This window comes from Stenella coeruleoalba (assembly GCF_951394435.1).
Source record: "Stenella coeruleoalba genome assembly, chromosome: 9".
Lineage (NCBI taxonomy): Eukaryota > Metazoa > Chordata > Mammalia > Artiodactyla > Delphinidae > Stenella > Stenella coeruleoalba.
In genome coordinates this window covers 28,797,958-28,820,785 of record NC_137155.1, presented here as the reverse complement: position 1 = coordinate 28,820,785, position 22,828 = coordinate 28,797,958, and the positions used below count along the sequence as shown (strand labels likewise).

Below are 22,828 nucleotides of genomic sequence, written 5' to 3'. Positions count from 1 at the left end.
CATTGGAGTCGAGAGAGTTTCTGGTGTGCTCTGGATGTGCAGGTAGAGGGTGTGTGTGTGTGTGTGTGTGTGTGTGTGTGTGTGTGTGTGTGTGTGTGTGTGTGTGTGTGTGTGTGTGTGTGTGTGTGTGTGTGTGTGTGTGTGTGTGTGTGTGGTGGGGGAGGTTATGTACTGTCTCCTCACTTCAGCTCCAGTGAGGGGTGCTGCTGCTTCATGGAAACCGTTGCTATGTTCCCCTGGAATTAGGGTGATGTAATAGATTGCTTTTTAATTCACAGCAGAAAAATATACAATGCAAGAGGCTGGGTGTAGATCTGTCTCCCCGAGGGTTGAAAGAAAAGGCTGAACTTGGCAGGCAACTGCACTGCCACCTGTGACAGGTAGAAGGGCTGGGTTTTCTATGCACTGTGTATGGGGGGAATGAGCACACAGAGCAGATGTGTTTGCTTAGATCCTAACCAGAAGGGCTTGGTGGAGAAACTTTGAATGCCCTGTAGACAGTCTGCGGAGGGCACAGGGCTGCGGCTATGTGATTGTGAGGTTGTGCTCTGCAGAAAAGCGCCCAGTTGAAGGGTGAGAAAGAACTGTTTGCCTAGCGCTTATGTGCAGGGCTGCGTCAACCTGGTGGGCGGGTGCTTTCTGCAATTCAGCAGTCTGGAGGAGGCACCTTTTCCTAATTCATATACAAGGGGCTGGGCGAAATCTGAAGGTGATGTACAGACACCCAGGGGCTTTAAGTAGGATAGTAAGTGTCCAGTCATGAAAGCGTCACCAGAATCAGGTCACACTCTGCAATGAGAAATCCCCCCAGAGCCCAAGGGTCTTCAAAGAACTGATTGAAATGGGATTAGAAAAGACAGCTTTAGGGCTTCCCTGGTGGCTCAGTGGTTAAGAATCCGCCTGCCAATGTAGGGGACATGGGTTTGAGCCCTGGTCTGGGAAGATCCCACATGCCGCGGAGCAACTAAGCCCGTGCGCCACAACTGCTGAGCCCGCGCGCCGCAACTCCTGAAGCCCGCGTGCCTAGAGCCCGAGCTCTGCAACAAGAGAAGCCATTGCAGTGAGAAGCCCGTGCACTGCAGCGAAGAGTAGCCCCCGCTTGCCGCAACTAGAGAAAGCCCGCACCCAGCAACGAAGACCCAACGCAGCCATAAATAAACAAACAAATAAATGAGAGAAAGAAAAGACAGCTTTGAACACTTACTAAGCCCAGGAAAAAGCAGTGCTAAATGAGCGCTGGTCAAATGGGACTTTTCTTGTCCTGCCGTGTCTTCTATCTCTGACCTGTTGGACTCATATCCTGATTGAGGTGGAGGGAGGCTGAGGATGCAGAGCTGGCAGAGCGGACAAGAGACAGCCTGCCAGGTCCCACTGCAGGCTTCCCTCCTGCCCCTCTCCAGTGCTGGAGGAGGGGAGAAACTTTAACTCAGATGGACATAGGAATTTTGATCATGACGTGGAACCTAATTCTATGTGAGTTTAGTGGGGTTTGTTTTGTTTTGTTTTTGTTTTTTCTTTTGGTACTAAAGAGAAGGAAGGAATTTTTATCTGGGAACAATCTAAAAGTCAAAGCTCTGGCTTTCAGTGACGTCCAAGGGGACAGAGACCAACATGCTCCATAGGCAAGAAAGGCAAGGGCAGTGGTGAGGAAAGAATCAAATTGTTTTTGTGGTGCGTGATGAAACTCACTTGTTAGTTATATAAATGATATGATCAGTACTCTGGATTCTTTTGCATTTCCCCCGATTTTCACAAGGGAAAAAGAAAAGAAAGAATCCTTGGATGTTTATTATGTGTTTCATTTTTGTCCTGCATATTGTATAGTTAATAGCTGAATTAAGGTTCTAAACTTGAATGTTCAAATATTAAAATACCCGTCAACCACAAGTAGCTTCTTTGGAAGTTTTTAATTTTTAGAATACATATTAATAAAAATAAAATCAATTTTAAAATAAATATTAAAAATAGTAGATTCTTTGAAGATACTCATCACAAGAAATTCAAATACTTGTTTCTTTGTCTTCCTTATTAAACTGGAAGTTTCGCTGTGGCTACGTGTTTACCACTGTGTGCTGGTACTTATGGAGATGATGCGTGTGTGGACGACGGGGGCTTGGAGAAGACTTGCTTAGTAGACATTTGTTGAATGAATGAATTAACCTTTAAAGATTAAAATATCATATCGACTTTTAGAATTGAGTAAACTGAGTCCTGGATATAGCATGTCTTCCCAAATTTCTGTGTAAGAGGAGTTTGCAATTGTTAATCTGGTTCATTAATCTGGTTCATTGATTGTTAACTTGGTTCACCCCCTTTATGAGGGGAGTGGATGTGTGTGCAATCACTTATCTGTCTCAAATTCCTAAAATTTCCTGACATGTTATAAAACTTAATAGGCCCCTGATCGATAAAAGATTAAATGGTTGGAATTCCTTCCTAGGGATTTTGTCTGAATTCTGTATTTTCATGACAAGCAAATCGTTTTTAGTTTTAGGTCTTTTTAAAAGTAATTTTTTTGGGGTGAGCAGGGATAATGGGATCTGATGAAGGTTATGAGCTTTATAGGTTAATGAAAGCCTCTTGGCATAGCCACAGCTTGGGGGAGTTAATTTATACAGATTATTTGTGGTTAGAATCACCGCTTTTACTCTGGACTCATGACTCCAGTCTCAATAAATGATGCAGAGTGCAAATGCTAAAAGGAGTTCAGAAGAAGGAAAAACATGTGAACTGGGTTTACCTTATCACCTATAAATTTAATCCCAGAGATTCTGGCGAAGGTTAACAGTGTAAATCTTTGGTGATATTATTTATTTTGGTCTTGTGTTGATTATTTCCTTCCTGAAAATTGAAATCTACTTTTCATACCTGGAAGCGATGATATTCTGAGTAGGTCATCCCTAAGTCAGCCATTCAGTTCAGAGCAGGCTCCAGTTAGTTACGTGTATACGTATGTATGTAATCAAGTAATGTCCACTGGAAACTGTCCTGAGCCAGACACCAAGCCAAGTGCCTAGGATACCAAAGATAGAAGGTAGGGACTCTGCCCTTGAAGATTTCACTTCTGATAATGGTGAACAGAAATGTCAACAAATCATTAAAAATACGTGATGGACTTTAAAGAGATGTCCTTTAGGAGCAAGAGTGACCTAGTGGAAGTGGCCACTATATATTAATCAAAATGAAAATCCTGAGCTCATGGCCTTTGAATATAATGACTCACCGCAAGAGCCTACTGTTCCACAAATTCTCCACTTCAAGGCTAGACTTTGAAATACATAAGTGTGAGAAAGGGGAGCATATCAGTGAGAAATGCTTTTTGGTTGCAATTAACACATTGCCTAACAAACGATGGATTAAACAAATAGTGCTTTTCTAGTTTGTTTATTTTCACACATCAAGACTATGGAAATGGGCAGCTTTGGTATTGCTTAAGTGACTCAGTGTTGTCAGATCCAGCATTCTGTTTTTTCCTTCATGTTGCAATATTGCTGCTCCAGCTCCAACTGTCACATCACTTACTCAGGAGGCAAGAATAAGCAGGACAGCAGGGTAGCTATATTCACCCTGGGTGTATAGGATGCGCGATCTTTCTCAAAACCACATAGTAATATTATCATTTATGTCTAAGTGGCCAGACCTTTTCATGTGACTGCCCCTAGCGACATATTAGGTTGGAAAAGTGTGTAATTCACTTCTCCAGCCTCTTTAGTGTGAGGCATGGAGAAAGAGGGTGAATGGAATTGGCAGTTGGGTCAGCCAGCCAACAGTGTCTGGCTCTGGGAATAATCTCACTGCTTCCCTCTTGAACCACTTCTATGCTGGAGATAGTGCTCTAGCCCATAGTCTAATTTTCTTTTAATTTTATCGAGGTATAGTTGATTTACAGTGTTGTGTTAATTTCTGCTATACAGGAAAGTGATTCATATATATACATATATACATATACTTTTTCATATTCTTTTCCATTATGGTTTAACACAGGATATTGTATGTAGTTCCCTGTTCTATACAGTAGGACCTTGCTGTTTATCCATCCTATAAAAATAGTTTGCCTCTGCTAATCCCAAACTCCCAATCATTCAAGTCTAACTTTTGACTTGAAACTGGGGGACACGAATAGATCTGTGGAAGGGAAAATTTTTGTGGTTACCTATTGAGGGCATTCACTGTTTGGTCTTTTATAGCCTGTGGCCAAGTGACTTTTTAGGGTCAAGGTCAACTGTAGTTCCTGTTACTAACTATCTTAGTACCTGGCTCATTCTTTATCTGAAAGCAAAATGGATCATTTAAGATTTTAGGGCCTAATAGTATGTTTCCTTTTAAAGAAAATCCTAACTTTCAATGCAAACTATTTGTATTGATAGGTATACGTACAAATTCCAAACAATGATGCCCATTAGAGCTATCTGTGAGAATGTTCAGTAAATATTAAATGCATTTTAAGTATGCGAAAAAAAAAGTTGTGTTGAATCCTGAAGCGTGAATGTTGTGCACTGAGATATACCTCTAGTGGTTCTGTTTTGGGGATTCATTCAATAATAAATATTTATCGAGGGCCTGCTCTGTGCCAGGCAATGTGCTATATGCTGGGTGTTAGGATAGATTAGTTCAATATAGCTGTGGATGTTAGGGGGCATATAGCCAGAAAAATACTTTCAATCAATATAAGCTTTATTTTTAGGAAAGTTCCAACCATGGCCCTTATGACCATGGGAGATGTTACAAGCTCTCAGTATCATAGTTCAGGTTATTTTACTTTGATCCACAGTATTCTGCATTTACATTTATTTTACCTTGCTACTTTGGAAATATCCTTTTCATTAAAAACAAAAGCAAACAAACAAAAACTTTCTTCCCCTATCTCTATATTTCCTCCTTTAACCTTTTATATGTTTGAACAATAATGACTTCAGGTTTATAAGCACATTCTTTTTTTAATGTGAAAGTCAATGGACCTACTAGGGAAACCTTTTCCATAAGGAAAATCATGGTCCTGAATAATAAAGAATTTTTTCTGTCTGATCTAGTGGGAAGACAGCTTAAGAGAAGAAAGATTCTAGGTGGAGATACCACGCAAATGTCAATGTAAGATGTGAAGATTTGCTGTCATTTCTAGTCCAGAATTTTAAAAAATTAATTCAAGATTTCAGGAAAATTTGTTCTCAGGCAAAACACAGTTTGCTGCAGTTATTGAGTCAAAACCTTAGTTAGGCAGCTGTTTTTATCCTCTGGTTTCGTTTGGTAGTGGAGACTCAGTCACTGAGGGCATGACATTTCCATTAGATGTAATGTCAAATTAGTAGTAGCATCTAAAGTCCATACTGTTCAAATTAGAATCTCTCAGACTGAAAAGAAAGGTTGGATTAAAGTTTTGGAGGAAATGTTTATAAAATTATGTGTTAGTCCCAATTCTTTTGTGATTCATTATTTTTCTTAAAGCATAATTATTTTGATTCCCAAAGTTGTAGAATTAATGTGCTCTTATTAGTTGCAATGATTAGAACGTAGTGAAAAGTTGTGGTTCTTAAGGTTTGCAGAGAAGAAAGTGCAAATCCCGTTTTCTGCCTTAAATGAATTATTTTTATTCCTTAGAGTATTGCTCCAATAATGAAATTGCTCTTGCCCATCTATACTCTAAGAGCATGATTTCGTAAACTGATGTTCCAGGAACACATGTAGATCAGAGAACAGCTGAATAAGAACAGCTTACTTCTTGGCTTACCGAGAAGTCAGCTGATGGAGCGCTTCTCAAACTTTTTTTTTCTGCCCAGATCCCAAGATGATGTTCCAGCTGGTTGTCATTCTCAGAGGTGCATCTCAAGTTATTCTGAATTCTGTTGTCTGCTGTAACTCAGTTCCTTTTTCTTCCACTGAAGAACTACTGGAGTGCAGGTGAGTATTGGAATGAATTATTGAATATTTGGAATACTCCAATAATGGATATTGGAATGAATTATTGGAAGCAGGTGAGTAGGAGTGATGGTTCTAGGAGTGGCCTTGTATCCCTGCTAGTTGACATAGAAAGTAAAACATTCCGGCAGAGTAAAACATTCAAGAGCCTTGTTACTTTATCATAGAATAGAAAATATTGACCTGCCTTACTTTCTCTCTTGCAGAAATAGTTGTGGTGAATTTGTGAATCTCACTGATTTACAATGTTGTGTTAGTTTCTGCTGTACAGCAAACTGATTCAGTTATATATATAATATATATTCGTATATATTATAATATAATATATATTCAGTTATATATATAATATATACATACACATAAATACACATATATTCCTTTTCATATTCTTTTCCATTATGGTTTATTACAGGATATTGAATATAGTTCCCTGTGCTACATAGTAGGACCTTGTTGTTTATCCATTCTGTAAATAATAGTTTGCATCTGCTAATCCCAAACTCCCAAAGATTAACATTTTTCCTTTGACTAGCACTTCTGTTTTTTCACAATGCTTTCTCATCTAGATTTTACCTAGATTTAAACTCTTTGAGTTTTTTTTCTTAAAAAAACTCTGTCCGTATTTTCTAGATGAGGAATCTAAGGCAGAGAAAAGTTAAGTGACTTATTCTAGGTCGTATAGCAAATGAGTAGTAAGACCAGAACTGCCGTCAAGCGAATGGATTTTAAATTCAGTATGTATTCTGAGATCCTAGCCTGCCTCTCATTACTCCTTATTCACTGAATGATGCTTTTCTGCTTCACCCATTTCACCACAAATCACCCTGTGCTTATGGATACACTACATTTAGGTTGTTCCTTGTATGCCTAACCTTTAATCCCCTTCAAAATTCTGCTGAGTTTCTGTCTTTCACAGGGCTTTTATCTTTAGTAGCTTTGCCATGTATAAAATGTGTAATCAAATAAACCGTCCCTACTAAGGGCTTAACCAGGTAATGATTTCCTCTCCCAGGTAAGTTTTAGCTTTAAGGAGTGATGGAATGAGATTTTCAGATACTTCGGAAATTAATAAGATTCTAAACCTATTGTGACTGTAATAATTGGGAGTATGTGATGATAGATCTCTATATAATTTAAAATTAAATAAGCCAAAACTTTAAGAGAATTTTTTGGTTAATATCCATGATCTCCTGCTTCCCCCATGAGTCAGTCAACTTCATAATGAACTATGAGGAAAGGTACCATGTCTCCTTGTTCAGTGTTCTCTGCCTGGAACCTAGCACAGTGTCTGGAACATATTTGTTGAATGAATGAACTTCAAAAAAATTGCCAACATCCTGCTTGGCCTGATAACCATAGAAGGATGATGCAGGACATATAAAGGTTGATATAATGACAGTGTAATTATAAAAACATGTGATTATTAGAGGTGAGATTAATTAGGTGTGTTTGTCAGGACTGACTAAATTATGCTGCACTAATAATAATCCCCGAGCCTCACTGGTTTAAGACAACACTCATAGTACATGTTGATTGAGGGCTGGCTAGCTAGGAGCTCTGTTTTTTTGTTTGTTTTTAAAGAAGTTGTTGGGGGTAGGAGTTTATTAACTAATTTATTTATTTTGGCTCTGTTGGGTCTTCGTTTCTGTGTGAGGGCTTTCTCTAGTTGTGGCAAGCGGGGGCCACTCTTCATCGCGATGCGCGGGCCTCTCGCTATCGCGGCCTCTCTTGTTGAGGAGCACAGGCTCCAGACGCGCAGACTCAGTAGTTGTGGCTCACGGGCTAGTTGCTCTGCGGCATGTGGGATCTTCCCAGACCAGGGCTCGAACCTGTGTCCCCTGCATCAGCAGGCAGATTCTCAACCACTGCGCCACCAGGGAAGCCCTATTGCTTTTATATAATGCCTCTGACGCCTTCAGGCTCCATCATCATTTGGCTGTTTATTTGCTTTTGCTGGTCATTCTCATAAGGCTCCTGAGTGTCCCTTTATCTGTAATACTGAGCTAGCATGCTTTTAGTCAACTGAAAGCTGAAAATCAGCGATCTGTTCTTGCTATAGAGACTAAGACTATAATATCTCTGATTTAAAAGGAGAGTTACCATGAGACCATTTAGATAAATGAACAGTCAGGACTGATTAAACTTATTAGACAAAACATGAAATGATGTTGTTCTGATAAAATCAAGTTCTAGGTCCTATTTCCACTGATTGCTTAAAATGCTGGTTCAATGCTTGAAAATTGCAAATAATAGCTCCAAAGTATTTACTGTGCTCTCATTATTCTCTTAAAATTGAAATTGCCACATAGTAATATTGTTTCCAATGCTTAAAACTAAATATTAACTTCATATTTAGATTCTTTTTTCCTGTAGAACTTTTCTTCTGTGAAGGACAAGTTTTTTCTTTTTCCCATATGAAAAGTTTTTGAGATTACTTTTGGCATCATGTCTAGAAACTATTGCAAATTCTCTGAAACAGAGCATTAGTTTTTGGTTGAGTGAGGGCATCTCTTTTCTCCTTGCTTCATACTTCCAAGCATTTAAGAATTAGGATAGCTCTGCCCCCCTTTCTGCCCTGTCTCACTGCTCCTCAGCAGAGGAGTCCATCATTATATTCACATGCAGGTGCAGGGGGATGGAAAGGGCTCATGCAGCCTGACTGCTTCTCCTTATTGAGTGTGGGGTCTGCCGGCTTGTACAGCTCCTGTTTCATATTTCTTCAATTCCAAGACACATTGAAAAAAATACTTTTATTGAAGTATAGTTGGTTTACAATGTTATACAGTTTCTGCTGTACAGCAAAGTGATGCAGTTATATATATATATTCTTTTCATATTCTTTTGCATTATGGTTTATCATGGGATATTGAATAGAGGTCCCCATGCTATGCAGTAGGACCTCGTTGTTTATCCATCCTATATATAATCGTTTGCATCTGCTGATCCCAACCTCTGATCCATCCCTCCCCCACCCCCATCTCCCCATTGGCAACCACAAGTCTGTTCTCTATGCTAAGACACATCTTTAAAATAGCTTAGCATCTCTGAATAAACATATATCTTATGACTAATGGTATGTCCTAGTTTAAATGACAAGCAGGGTTCATTTCTTTCTTAGTGGTGCGTAAAATAACGGCACACCTTACAAACCCAATTTTTTAAATTAGATGAAGATGGTATCCTGTTTTTCTCCCTAACACATGGTAGGTAGCCCGACTGTGAGGTGCACTAGTAGGAATTCACTGTGGCTGCATGTGTAAGTTACTGCCTACCCCAACAGTTTTCCTCAGTAATAAAGGGAGCATCTCCATTCTCCTAACCTTCGGATCAGCTCTCAGTTGGTTCTGAACTTCGGTAAGGGGGGAAGAGTGTTATACATTAAATATGCAAGCCTCTGAATCTTGTGCATTAGATCAGATACCTTGGCAATAAATAGGTAACGAGTAGAAGCTGGGAAGAAAGAGAACTGTGGAGATAGAGGTACCTTACCAAAGCGAGACCCTAAATGATCCAAGAGGGTTTTGGTTTACCAAGCAGTGGTAGACGTGGGAGTCTTGGTTTTTTGACTTTGGTAGGTGGCAACTCTGCATAGCATGCCATATGGCTGTTTTTTTATAATTTTATTATCGGCTTTTAACTCATGCTCCCTTGGTGGGTGACATTAGGCCTCAGGCTTTAGTAAATTGGCCAGGTGGGATTTTGACTTTGATGGGTCACCGAAACCTATAATAACTTTGTCCCAGGAAAGTGACAGTTTTTATTCAGGCAAGACTACAGGCACCTGTTCCCTAGAGGCACTCGGGCTGTGCAGGTGACTTCAGCCTTCCTGGATGTAGATGCCTGTAGGTAAGACTGTGATAGTAAGACCTTGAGATTCATAGGCACAGCTTGGCCTGGTATTTCAGGTGGAGCGAAGGTTAGTCCTTTCTGACCTTGCAAGGAGTAACAATATTTGTTGCTTTAAAACTGCAAGGCATCTGAATTTTGCGTTTTCTACAGAATACTAGTGAGGTTCTAGCTTTGTGCTGTTGGTACCAGGGCTGCTGTGGGCAGTGCTAGACCAGCTGACCAACATTCTACTCATCCCTATGTTACATCAGCTGCTTTCAAGGCCAAGAAATAAAACTATAGTAGGAATAAACTATGTGGTCTCAAGTTGACTTGAGACTTGTTAGCTGGATAAACTTCCGCTGTGGATCCTGATTTCACAGACCCAAACTATGGGTTTTCCCAGGAAAATGTGGTAGATTTTTATGAATGAATACCTAAAAATGAATGGAAGCTCTTTTAATGAACAGAATATGTTATCCTCTTGGGATAAGATAATATCATAGCTCAAAGTTACATTGTTGCAAACCCACTGTCTAAAAAGGCAATTAAAAGTTGTAGCTTTTAACTCTAGAAAAATTAAGATTTTTCAGCCAATTAAAAAGCAACTGGAATGATTAGCTGAAAACAAAATAAAGGAAGACTGGCTTAGTGAGTTGGAGAAAGAGAGTTGCTTATTAGAAAAGTTGATATTTTAGCTCACAGACTAGACAAATGTAAAGGGGAAAATGAGATCTTAAAGGCCAGGAGAGTCAGATATAAAAGGGAAAGAATTGAACCTGAGCCTAATTGCTCTAAAGAACATAAAGGAGAAATATTGGTTTAGTTGTTACTAGGACAGAAAAGATGACTGGGACTCAAAGAATTCTGACAGAAAGAGAATAGCAGGATTACATAACTGTGCTTTAAGGAACCAGGATCCAAATGGCTATGGAGAAAACTTCTTAAAGCTGAAGATGGAGGGCTTCCCTGGTGGTGCAGTGGTTGAGAGTCCGCCTGCCAATGCAGGGGACGCGGGTTCGTGCCCCGGTCCGGGAAGATCCCACGTGCCGCGGAGCGGCTGGGCCCGTGAGCCATGGCCGCTGAGCCTGCGCGTCCGGAGCCTGTGCTCCGCAACGGGAGAGGCCACAACGGTGAGAAGCCCGCGTACCGCAAAAAAAAAAAAAAAAAAAAAAAAAAAAAGCTGAAGATGGAGAATTCCTTGTAAGAATACTCGCGTCAATATGCCTGGAGGACTGGGATGGCTATCCCATTTGGTTACAAGGAAATTTGGATACATTTATGAGGAGGAATTTAGGAATATGAGTGCAAAATATTCATACCATTAGTTGGTGGATAATTACAAGCAGAAGTCAGGCGTTCCCTTTGTCCTGAGGGAACATGCTTGAGATTTATGGAATTCATATTCTGTAGGAAGGCACAACAAAGATGAGACAGATAGAACAACAATAGATTGGGGCTTTGACTACATGTCAGTCTAAAGAGGAGTGTTCTAATGGTGGGAATTACCCAACAAAAGAAGAGAAAATGGACAAAATAATTTGGACAGACCCAGACTCACTGATTTTATATCTCTTACTGTGGGTGGCTGCAGAAGAGAAAATCTAGAGAAGTGAGAAAAACAAGCTTCTTGACTAGAAAGACCCATGGAAAGTCAATGGAGAGAAGTCAAACTCAGCAAACTCTACTAGGACATCAGATAGAGAAAGAAAGAAACCAACTCAAGTAATAGTTGAATCGTTACCAGTACTCCTTACAGCAGTCAAGATGAACAGAAACAAGGAATTTCAGAAATTATCACAACCAAGAGGAGCCTAAGGACACATGAGACTAAATGTAATGTGGTATGGGAGCATGGAATAGAAAAAGGACGTTAGGTACCAATTAAAGACATCTGAGTAAAGAAAGGACTTTAGATAATATATTAATATTGGTTAATTATTTGTGACAAATGTACCAGAGTATTATAGGATTTTTTTAAAAAAATTTATTTTATATTAGAGTGTAGTTGATTTGTTGTGTTAGTTTCAGGCGTACAGCAAAGTGATTCAGTTGTACATATACATTTATCTGTTGTTTTTCAGATTCTTTTCCCATATAGGTTATTGCAGAGTATTCAGTAGAATCCCCTGTGCTATACAGTACGTCCTTGTTGATTATCTATTTTATATATAGTGTGTATATTTTATAGTGTGTATATGTCAATCCCAAACTCCCAATTTACCTCTCCCCCCTACCTTTCCCCTTTGGTAACCATAAGTTTCTGTTTTGTAAATAAGTTCATTTGTGTCATTTTCTAGATTGTGCGTATAAGTGATATCATGTGATATTTGTCTTTCTCTTTCTGACTCACTTCACTTAGTAAGATAATCTCTAGGTCCATCCATGTTGCTATAAATGGCATTATTTCATTCTTTTTATGGCTGAGTAATATTTCATTGTATATATGTACCACATCTGCTTTATCCATTCATCTGTTGTTGGACATTTAGGTTGCTTCCATGTTTTGGCTATTGTAAACATAGTGCTGCAGTGAACACTGGGGTGCATGTTTCTTTTCAAATTGTGGTTTTCTCCAGGTATATGCCCAGGAGTGGGATTGGTGGATCATGTGGTAGTTCTCATTTTAGCTTTTATTTATTTATTTATTTTTAATGTTTTTATTGGAGTATAATTGCTTTACAATGGTGTGTTAGTTTCTGCTATATAACAATGTGAATCCGTTATACATATACATATATCCCCATATCTCTTCCCTCTTGCATCTCCCTCCCACCCTCCATATCCCAGCCCTCTAGCTGGTCACAAAGCATCGAGCTGATCTCCCTGTGCTATGCGACTGCTTCCCACTAGCTATCTATTTTACATTTGGTAGTGTTTATATGTCCATATATATACTACCACTCTCTCACTTTGTCCCAGCTTACCCTTTTCCCTACCTGTGTCCTTAACTCCATTCTCTAGTAGGTCTGCATCTTTATTCCCGTCTTGCCCCTAGGTTTTTCACGATCATTTTTTTTTTTTTTTGGATTCCATATATATGTGTTAGCATATGGTATTTGTTTTTTTCTTTCTGACTTACTCTGTATGACAGATGCTAGGTCCATCCACCTCACTACAAATAACTCAATTTCGTTTCTTTTTATGGCTGAGTAATATTCCATTGTACATATGTGCCACATCTTCTTTATCCATTCATCTGTTGATGGACACTTAGGTTGCTTCCGTGTCCTGGCTATTGTAAATAGAGCTGCAATGAATATTGTGGAACATGACTCTTTCTGAATTACGGTTTTCTCAGGGTATATGCCCAGTAGTGGGATTGCTGGGTCATATGGTAGTTCTATTTTTAGTTTTTTAAGGAACCTCCATACTGTTCTCCATAGTGGCTGTACCAATTTACATTCCCACCAACAGTGTATGAGGGTTCCCTTTTCTCCACACCCTCTCCATCATTTATTGTTTCTAGATTCTTTGATGATGGCCATTATGACTGGTGTGAGATGATATTGCATTGCAGTTTTGATTTGCATTTCTCTGATGATTAATGATGTTGAGAATTCTTTCATGTGTTTGTTGGCGATCTGTATATCTTCTTTGGAGAAATGTCTCTTTAGGTCTTCTGGCCATTTTTGGATTGGGTTGTTTGTTTTTTTGATATTGAGCTGCATGAGCTGCTTATAAATTTTAGAGATTAATCTTTGTCAGTTGCTTCATTTGCAAATATTTCCTCCCATTCTGAGCGTTGTCTTTTCGTCTTGTTTATGGTTTCCTCTGCTGTGCAAAAGCTTTTAAGTTTCATTAGGTCCCATTTGTTTATTTTTGGCTTTATTTCCATTTCTCTAGGAGGTGGGTTAAAAAGGATCTTGCTGTGATTTATGTCATAGAGTGATCTGCCTATGTTTTCCTCTAAGAGTTTTATAGTGTTTGGCCTTACATTTAGGTCTTTAATCCATTTTGAGTTTATTTTTGTGTATGTTGTTAGGGAGTGTTCTAATTTCATTCTCTTACATGTAACTGTCCAGTTTTCCCGGCACCACTTATTGAAGAGGCTGTCTTTTCTTCACTGTATATTCTTGGCTCCTTTATCAAAGATAAGGTGACCATATGTGCATGTGTTTATCTCTGGGCTTTCTATCCTGTTCCATTGATCTATATTTCTGTTTTTGTGCCGGTACCATATTGCCTTGATTACTGTAACTTTGTAGTATAGCCTGAAGTGCGGGAGCCTGATTCCTCCAGCTCCGTTTTTCTTTCTCAGGATTGCTTTCGCTATTCGGGGTCTTTTCTGTTTCCATACAAGTTGTGAAATTTTTTGTCCTAGTTCTGTGAAAAATGCCGCTGGTAGTTTGATAGGGATTGCATTGAATCTGTAGATTATTTTGGGTAGTATAGTCATTTTCAAAATGTTGATTCTTCCAATCCAAGAACATGGTATATCTCTCCATCTGTTCGTATCATCTTTAATTTCTTTCATCAGTGTCTTATAGTTTTCTGCATACAGGTCTTTTGTCTCCTTAGGTAGGTTTATTCCTAGGTAGTTTATTCTTTTTCTTGCCGTGGTAAATGGAAGAATTTCCTTAATTTCTCTTTCAGATTTTTCATCATTAGTATGTAGAAATGCAAGAGATTTCTGCGTATTAATTCTGTATCTTGCTGCTCTACCAAATTCATTGATTAGCTCTAATAGTTTTCTGGTAGCATCTTTAGGATTCTCTATGTATAGTATCATGTCATCTGCAAACGGTGACAACTTTACTTCTTCTTTTCCGATTTGGATTCCTTTTACTTCTTTTTCTTCTCCGATTGCTGTGGCTAAAACTTCCAAAACTATATTGAATAATAATGGTGAGATTGGACAACCTTGTCTTGTTTCTGATCTTAGAGGAAATGGTTTCAGTTTTTCACCATTGAGAACCATGTTGGGTGTGGATTGGTCATATATGGCCTTATTTTGTTGAGGTAGGTTCCCTCTATGCCTACTCTGAAGAGTTTTTATCATAAATGGGTGTTGAATTTTGTTGAAAGTTTTTTTTGCATCTATTGAAATGATCATATGGATTTTATCCTTCAATTTGTTAATATAGTGTATCACATTGATTGATTTGTGTATACTGAAGAACCCTTGCATTCCTGTGATAAACCCCACTTGATCATGGTGTATGATCCTTTTAATGTGCTGTTGGATTCTGTTTGCTAGTATTTTGTTGAGGATTTTTTGCATCTATGTTCATCAGTGATATTGGCCTGCAGCTTTCTTTTTTTTGACATCTTTGTCTGGTTTTGGTATCAGGGTGATGGTGGCCTCGTAGAATGAGTTTGGGAGTGTTCCTCCCTCTGCTGTATTTTGGAAGAGTTTGAGAAGAAAGCCATCTGGTCCTGAACTTTTGTTTGTGGGAAGATTTTTAATCACAGTTTCAATTTCAGTGCTTGTGATTGGTCTGTTCCTATTTTCTATTTCTTCCTGGTTCAGTCTCCGAAGGTTGTGCATTTCTAAGAATTTGTCCATTTCTTCCAGGTTATCCATTTTATTGGCATAGAGTTGCTTGTAGTAATCTCTCATGATCCTTTGCATTTCAGCAGTGTCAGTTGTTACTTCTCCTTTTTCATTTCTAACTCTATTGATTTGAGTTTTCTCCCTTTTTTTCTTGATGAGTCTGACTAATGGTTTATCAATTTTGTTTTATCTTCTCAAAGAACCAGCTTTTAGTTTAATTGATCTTTGCTATTGTTTCCTTCATTTCTTTTTCATTTATTTCTGATCTGATCTTTATGATTTCTTTCCTTCTGCTAACTTTGGGAGTTTTTTGTTCTTCTTTCTCTAATTGCTTTAGCTGTAAGGTTATGTTGTTTATTTGAGATGTTCCTTGTTTCTTAAAGTAGGGTTGTATTGCTATAAACTTCCCTCTTAGAACTGTTTTGTTGCATCCCATAGGTTTGGGTCATTGTGTTTTCATTTGTTTCTAGGTAGTTTTTGATTTCCTCTTTTATTTCTTCAGCGATCTGCTGGTTATTAAGTAGTGTATTATTTAGCCTCCATGTGTTTGTATTTTTTACAGATTTTTTCCTGTAATTCACATCTAGTCTCATAGCGTTGTGGTCAGAAAAGATACTTGATATGATTTCAATTTTCTTAAATTTACCAAGGCTTGACTTGTGACCAAAGATATGATCCATCCTGGAGAATGTTCCATGAGCACTTGAGAAAAATGTGTATTCTGTTGTTTTTGGATGGAATGTCCTATAAATATCAATTAAGTCAATCTTATTTAATGTATTATTTAAAGCTTGTTTCCTTATTTATTTTCATTTTGGATGATCTGTCCATTAGTGAAAGTGGGGTGTTAAAGTCCCCTACTATGATTGTGTTACTATTTCCCCTTTCATGGCTGTTAGTATTTGCCTTATGTATTGAGGTGCTCCTATGTTGGGTGCATAAATATTTACAATTGTTATATCTTCTTGGATTGATCCCTTGATCATTACGTAGTGTCCTTTTTTGTCTCTTGTAATAGTCTTTGTTTTAAAGTGTCTTTTGTCTGCTATGAGAATTGCTACTCCAGCTTTCTTTTGATTGCCATTTGCATGGAATATCTTTTTCCATGCCCTCACTTTCAGTCTGAATGTGTCCCTAGGTCTGAAGTGGGTCTCTTGTAGGCAGCATATATATGGGTCCTGTTTTTGTATCCATTCAGGCAGTCTATGTCTTTTGGTTGGAGCATTTAATCCATTTATATTTAAGGTAATTATCGATATGTATGTTCCTATTACCATTTTCTTAATTGTTTTGGGTTTGTTATTGTAGGTCTTTTCCTTCTCTTGTGTTTCCTGCCTAGAGAAGTTCCTTTAGCATTTGTTTTAAAGCTGGTTTTGTTGTGCTGAATTCTCTTAGCTTTTGTTTGTCTGTAAAGTTTTTAATTTCTCAGTCAAATCTGAATGAGATCCTTGCTGGATAGAGTAATCATGGTTGTAGTTTTTTCCCTTTCATCACTTTAAATATGTCCTACCACTCCCTTCTGGCTTTCAGAGTTTCTGCTGAAAGATCGCCTGTTAACCTTATGGGGATTCCCTTTTATGTTGTTTTTCCATTGCTGCTTTTAATATTTTTTCTTTCTATTTAATTTTTGATAACTTGATTAATATGTGTCTTGATGTGTTTTTTCTTGGATTTTTCCTGTATAGGAATCTCTGTGCTTCCTGGACTTGATTAACTTTTTCGTTACCAATATTAGGGAAGTTTTCAACTATAATCTCTTCAAATATTTTCTGAGTCCCTTTCTTTTTCTCTTCTTCTTCTGGGATCCCTATAATTCGAATGTTGGTGTGTTTCATATTGTCCCAGAGGTCTCTGAGACTGTCCTCAATTCTTTTCATTCTTTTATCTTTATTCTGCTCTGCAGTAGTTATTTCCACTATTTTTTCTTCCAGGTCACTTATCCATTCTTCTGCCTCAGAAGTTAGCAGTTATTCTGCTATTGATCCCTTCTAGAGAATTTTTAATTTCATTTACTGTGTTGTTCATGATTGTTTGATTGCTGTTTAGTTCTTCTAGGTCCTTGTTAAACATTTCTTTATTTTCTCCATTCTATTTGCAAGATTTTGGATCATCTTTACTATCATTATTCTGCATTCTTTTTCAGGTAGACTGCCTACTTCCTCTTCATTTGTTTGGTCTGGTGGGTTTTTACCTTGCTCCTTCATCTGCTGTGTGTTTCTCTGTCTTCTTATTTTGCTTAACTTACTATGTTTGGGGTCTTCTTTTTGCAGGCTGCAGGTTCATAGTTCCTGTTGTTTTTGGTATCTGCCCCCAGTGGCTAAGGTTGGTTCACTGTGTTGTGTAGGCTTTCTGGTGGAGGGGACTAGTGCTTGTGTTTTGGTGGATGAGGCTGGATCTTGTCTTTCTGGCGGGCAGGTCCATGTCTGGTGGTATGTTTTGCAGTGTTTGTGACCTTATTATGATTTTAGGCAGTCTCTCTGCTAATGGGTGAGGTTGTGTTCCTGTCTTGCTAGTTGTTTGGCATAAGGGGTCCAGCACTGTAGCTTGCTGGTCGTTGAGTGGAGCTGGGTCTTGGCGTTGAGATGGAGATCTCTGGGGGAGCTTTCGCTGTTTTACATTATGTGGAGCTGGGAGATCTCTGGTGTACCAATGTCCTGAACTTGGCTCTCCCACGTCAGAGGCACAGCCCTGATGCCTGGCTGGAGCACCAAGATCCTGTCATTCGCACAGCTCAGAATAAAAGGGAGAAAAAAAGAAAGAAAAAGATAAAATAAAAAAGTTGTTAAAATAAAGAACAAAAATAATTATTAAAAATTTTTTAAAAGTAATTAAAAAAAGAAAGAAAGAACAACCAAACCAGAAAACAAATCCACCGATGATAAGAAGCCCTGAAAAGTATTTCAAACCAAACTAACAAACAAAAAAAACGGACAGACAGAACTCTAGGACAAATGGTAAAAGCAAAGCTATACAGACAAAATCACATACAGAAGCATACACATACACACTCACAAAAAGTGAAAAAGTGGAAAAAATAAAATATATCGTTGCTCCCAAAGTCCACCTCCTCAGTTTAGGATGATTTGTTGTCTATTCAGGTATTCCACAGATGCAGGGTACATCAAGTGGACTGTGGAGATTTAATCCGCTGCTTCTGAGGCTGCTGGGAGAGATTTCCCTTTCTCTTCTTTGTTCACACTGCTCCTGAGTTTCAGCTTTGGATTCGGCCCCGCCTCTGCGTGTAGGTCGCCTGAGGGCATCTGTTCTTCTCTCAGACAGGACAGGGTTAAAGGAGCAGCTGATTCTGGGGCTCTGGCTCACTCAGGCCGGGGGGAGGGAGGGTTACTGATGTGGGGCGAGCCTGAAGTGGCAGAGGCCAGCATGACGTTGCACCAGCCTGAGGCGCGCCGTGCGTTCTCCCGGGGAAGTTGTCCCTGGATCACGGGACCGTGGCAGTGGCGGGCTTCACAGGCTCCCGGGAGGGGAGGTGTGGAGAGTGACCTGTGCTTGCACAGAGGGTTCTTAGTGGCGGCAGCAGCAGCTTTAGCGTCTCATGCCCATCTATGGGGTCCGCGCTGATAGCCACGGCTCACGCCCGTCTCTGGAGCTCCTTTAAGTGGCGCTCTGAATCCCCTCGCCTCACGCACCAGGAAACAAAGAGGCAAGAAAAAGTCTCTTGCTTCTTTGGCAGCTCCAGACCTTTTCCTGGACTCCCTCCTGGCTAGCTGTAGTGCACTAACCCCCTGCAGGCTGTGTTCACAGAGCCAACCCCTGTCCTCACCCTGGGATCGGACCTCTGAAGCCCGAGCCTCAGCTCCCAGCCCCGCTCGCCCTAGCGGGTGAGCAGACAAGCCTCTCGGGCTGGTGAGTGCCGGTCGGCACGGATCCTCTGTGCGGGAATCTCTCCGCTTTGCCCTCTGCACCCCTGTGGCTGCGCTCTCCTCCGGGGCTCTGAAGCTCCCCCGCTTCGCCACCCGCAGTCTCTGCCCGTGAAGGGGCTTCCTAGTGTGTGGAAACCTTTCCTCCTTCACAGCTCCCTCCCACTGGTGCAGGTCCTGTCCTTATTCTTTTGTCTCTGTTTTTTCTTTCTTCTTTTGCCCTACCCGGGAACGTGGGGAGTTCCTTGCCTTTTGAGATGTCTGAGGTCTTCTGCCAGCTTTTAGTAGGTGTTCTGTAGGAGATGTTCTACATGTAGATGTATTTCTAATGTATTTGTGGGGAGGAAGGTGATGTCCAAGTCTTACTCTTCCGCCATCTTGAAGTTCCTCTCTCATATTAGCTTTTCAAGGAACCTCCATAGTGTTCTACATAGTGGCTGTACCAATTTACATTCCCACCAGTTGTGTGGGAAGGTTCCCTTTTCTCCACACCGTCTCTAGCATTTATTGTTTGTAGACATTTTGATGATGGCCATTCTGACTGGTGTGCGGTGATACCTTATTGTAGTTTTGATTCGCATTTCTCTAATAATTAGTGATGTTGAGCATTTTTTCATGTGCTTTTTGGCCATATGTGTGTCTTTGGAGAAATGTCTATTTAGATCTGCCCATTTTTCTATCAGGTTGTTTGTTTTTTTGATATTGAGCTGCACGAGCTATTGGTATATGTTGGGTTTTAATCCCTTGTTGGTTGCATTGTTTGCAAATATTTTCTCCCATTCTGTGGGTTGTCTTTTTGTTTTGTTTATGGTTTCCTTTGCTGTGCAAAAGCTTTTACGTTTAACTAGGTCCCATTGTTTATTTTTGTTTTTATTTTCATTACTCTAGGAGATGGATCAAAAAAGATCTTGCTGCAATTTATGTCAGAGAGTGTTCTGCCTATGTATTCCTCTAAGGGTTTTATAGTATCTCGTCTTACATTTAGGTCTTTAATTCATTTTGAGTTTATTTTTGTGTATGGTGTTAGAGAATGTTCCAATTTCATTCATTCTAAGCACGTGTGGCTCATGTGCAAATCTCTACCCACTCCTAAAAGGTAGTATATGTGAGCAGCCTCCTCCGTGCGTGCGAAAGCACAAATGATGTAAGAATCCAGCCAGATCCAAGGTCGAGACTCAACGTGTGCCAGGAAAATCCATCTATAGGGAGGATGATGAGCGCTCCGAGAGTTTGGGGCCAAGAAAAGGTGTGGCAATTGGTTGAAAAAAAAAAGTAAGATGTTAATAATAGAAGCAACTGGGTATGAGTACATGGGAACTCTGTACTATCTTTGCAACTTTTCTTTAAATCTAAAACTATTCTAGAATAATAAAGTTTATTTTAAAAAATTGAATTGTTAGAATGTCTGATGAGCCTTTTTGTGGTTGCAGGCAATTGCAAAGGGAAATACTAGGAAAGACAGTGTTTTTTCTTACTGACATATAGTTGCCATGTAACATTATATTAATTTTAGGTGCACAACCTAACGATTCTACACTCATATGCCCTGTGAAATGATGACCACAAACATTTTGTTATCATCTGTCACCACACATAGTTACAAAACTCTTTTCTTATGATGAGGACTTTTAAGATTTATTCTCTTAGCAACTTTGAAGTGTGCAATACAGTATTATTAACCCTAGTCATCATGATATACATTACATCCCCATGACTTATTTATTTTATAACTGGAAATTTTTACCTTTTGACCCTTTTCACCCATTTCATCCATCCCCAACCCCCTCCCCTCTGGCAATCACTTCTTTGTATCTATGAACTTGATGTTTTGTTTTTTTTGTTTGTTTGTTTTATTTTTTAGATTCCACATATAAGTGAGATCATATGGTATTTGTCTTTCTCTCTCTTCCTCTTTTGACTTAGCATAAGGCCCTCAAGATCCATCCAGTTGTCACAGATAGCAAGATTCCAGTCTTTTTTGTGGCTGAATAGCATTCTCTGTGCATATGTGTACCATATCTGCTTTAACCATTGATGGACACTTAGGTTGTTTCTACTGTAAATTATTTACTATTCTGAATACTTGTTTACAATATTGTTTCTACTGTAAATTATTTACTATTGTAAATAATGCTGCAATGATCATTAGGATGCTTATGTCTTTTCAAATTAGTGTTTTCATTTTCTTCAGGTAAATACCCAGAAGTAGAATTGATGAATCATATGGTAGTTCTACTTTTAATTTTTTGAGGAACCTCCATACTGTTCTTAATAGTGGCTGCACCAGTTTACATTCCTACCAACAATGCCCAGGGCTTCCCTTTTTTCCACATCCTTGCCAGCACCTGTCTTTTTGCTAATAACCATTCTAACAGGTGTGAGGTAAATGACAGTGTTTTGAGAAGCACTGCTGGTCCTCACTGGCACAATTATCAACAGCAAACTTAATACAAAAATCTATTGATGATTAGTTAGCTGAGTCATCTGTGGGGAAGAAGAAGAATGCTTTCTTAGGCAGATTTAAAACCTAAGTTTTCTATAAGAGACAGTAGTACTAGCTAATGAGGCACAAGAATGAAAATATCCATTGCAAGTTATTATGGAGGTTGCGTCCTTATACTCTGCTGCTGATTCAACAGTGGGGTGCGAGAAATACAGAAGTCAGAGGAGAAATGAATTTTAAGAGGGTTCAAGTATACTGAATAGGATAAAAAGGGTGTCAAATGACTGAGCCTGCTGGTATTGCAATTTTCCAAACAACGCAAAAACAAACATACAGAAAAAGCAACTTGAGGATGGAGATGGCAGAGTTGGCTGATTTTCCCCTGATAGACTTATTGCTGTCATTACCCCGTTGGTGGAACTGAGTTTAATCTCACAGCCTGTGGTTTCTGAGCATCTCTGATAAAGTGACTGGTATTTTGACCCTACTGACACCAAAATTCTCTCTATCCACCTTCCCTCTCTCGATACCACTGAGGCTCTACTGTGATACTTGGCATTATTGAGTACTGAATTTAGAAGCATAATATTGAGTGTGATAACTTTTAAGAGATGGGTAATGTTTCTTTCCCTAAATTTCATGGATATGGGACAAATACCGTGATAATATTGTATGTCCTATTAACTTTTCAGACCCTTTAAAAAGGCATCTCATGAGAGACTTAGTGATAAATATATTCAGTCTTGAGTATCCACAAGAATTACCAAGGCTGTGGCCTCTGAAGGCTGCTTCTCTCCAGTATCGAGAATTCACCTTGTTGAGGTTGAGTGGAGTAAGAAATTGAGGAGGATTGATTTTGGACTACTAATTTCTTAGGGATTTTAACGCATAAGGCCAATAGGATTTAATTTCTGTTGCCTGTAAATTACAAGAGAATTTCTTTTTTTTTTAACTGTAATTTTTTTCCTAAGAAATGTTAATGAGGGTTATATTTAGATTGGGACATATCTTTATTTCTGTTTTAGAGTTGGAGAATCTTAATGTCATTTAATCATATCTCTGATGGGAAGTACTGAATACAATGGGATGGGTAATAGAAAAGCATATCAACTAAGTACTGAATACAATGGGATGGGTAATAGAAAAGCATATCAACTTTCCTCAAAAGGTGGCAGTGTAGCTTGAGATTAATTTAATTAATGCATTGTCAAGACACCTTTAAAATCTAAAATCTATTATCTCCCATTATTGTGGAGAAAGAAAAGTATA

General features: G+C 39.0%; 1 protein-coding gene across 2 annotated transcripts in view; it reads left to right on the top strand.

Annotated features, from left to right (window-relative positions):
- Nucleotides 1–22,828, top strand: part of LOC307191450 (uncharacterized protein) — a 447,023-nt gene that overhangs the window by 146,546 nt on the left and 277,649 nt on the right. For both annotated transcript variants that reach the window (XR_013829784.1, XR_013829785.1), the window contains exons 9-10: nt 5,031–5,088; nt 5,775–5,895. The gene's annotated coding sequence lies outside the window, so the exon portion shown is untranslated. The remainder of the gene's footprint in view (nt 1–5,030; nt 5,089–5,774; nt 5,896–22,828) is intronic.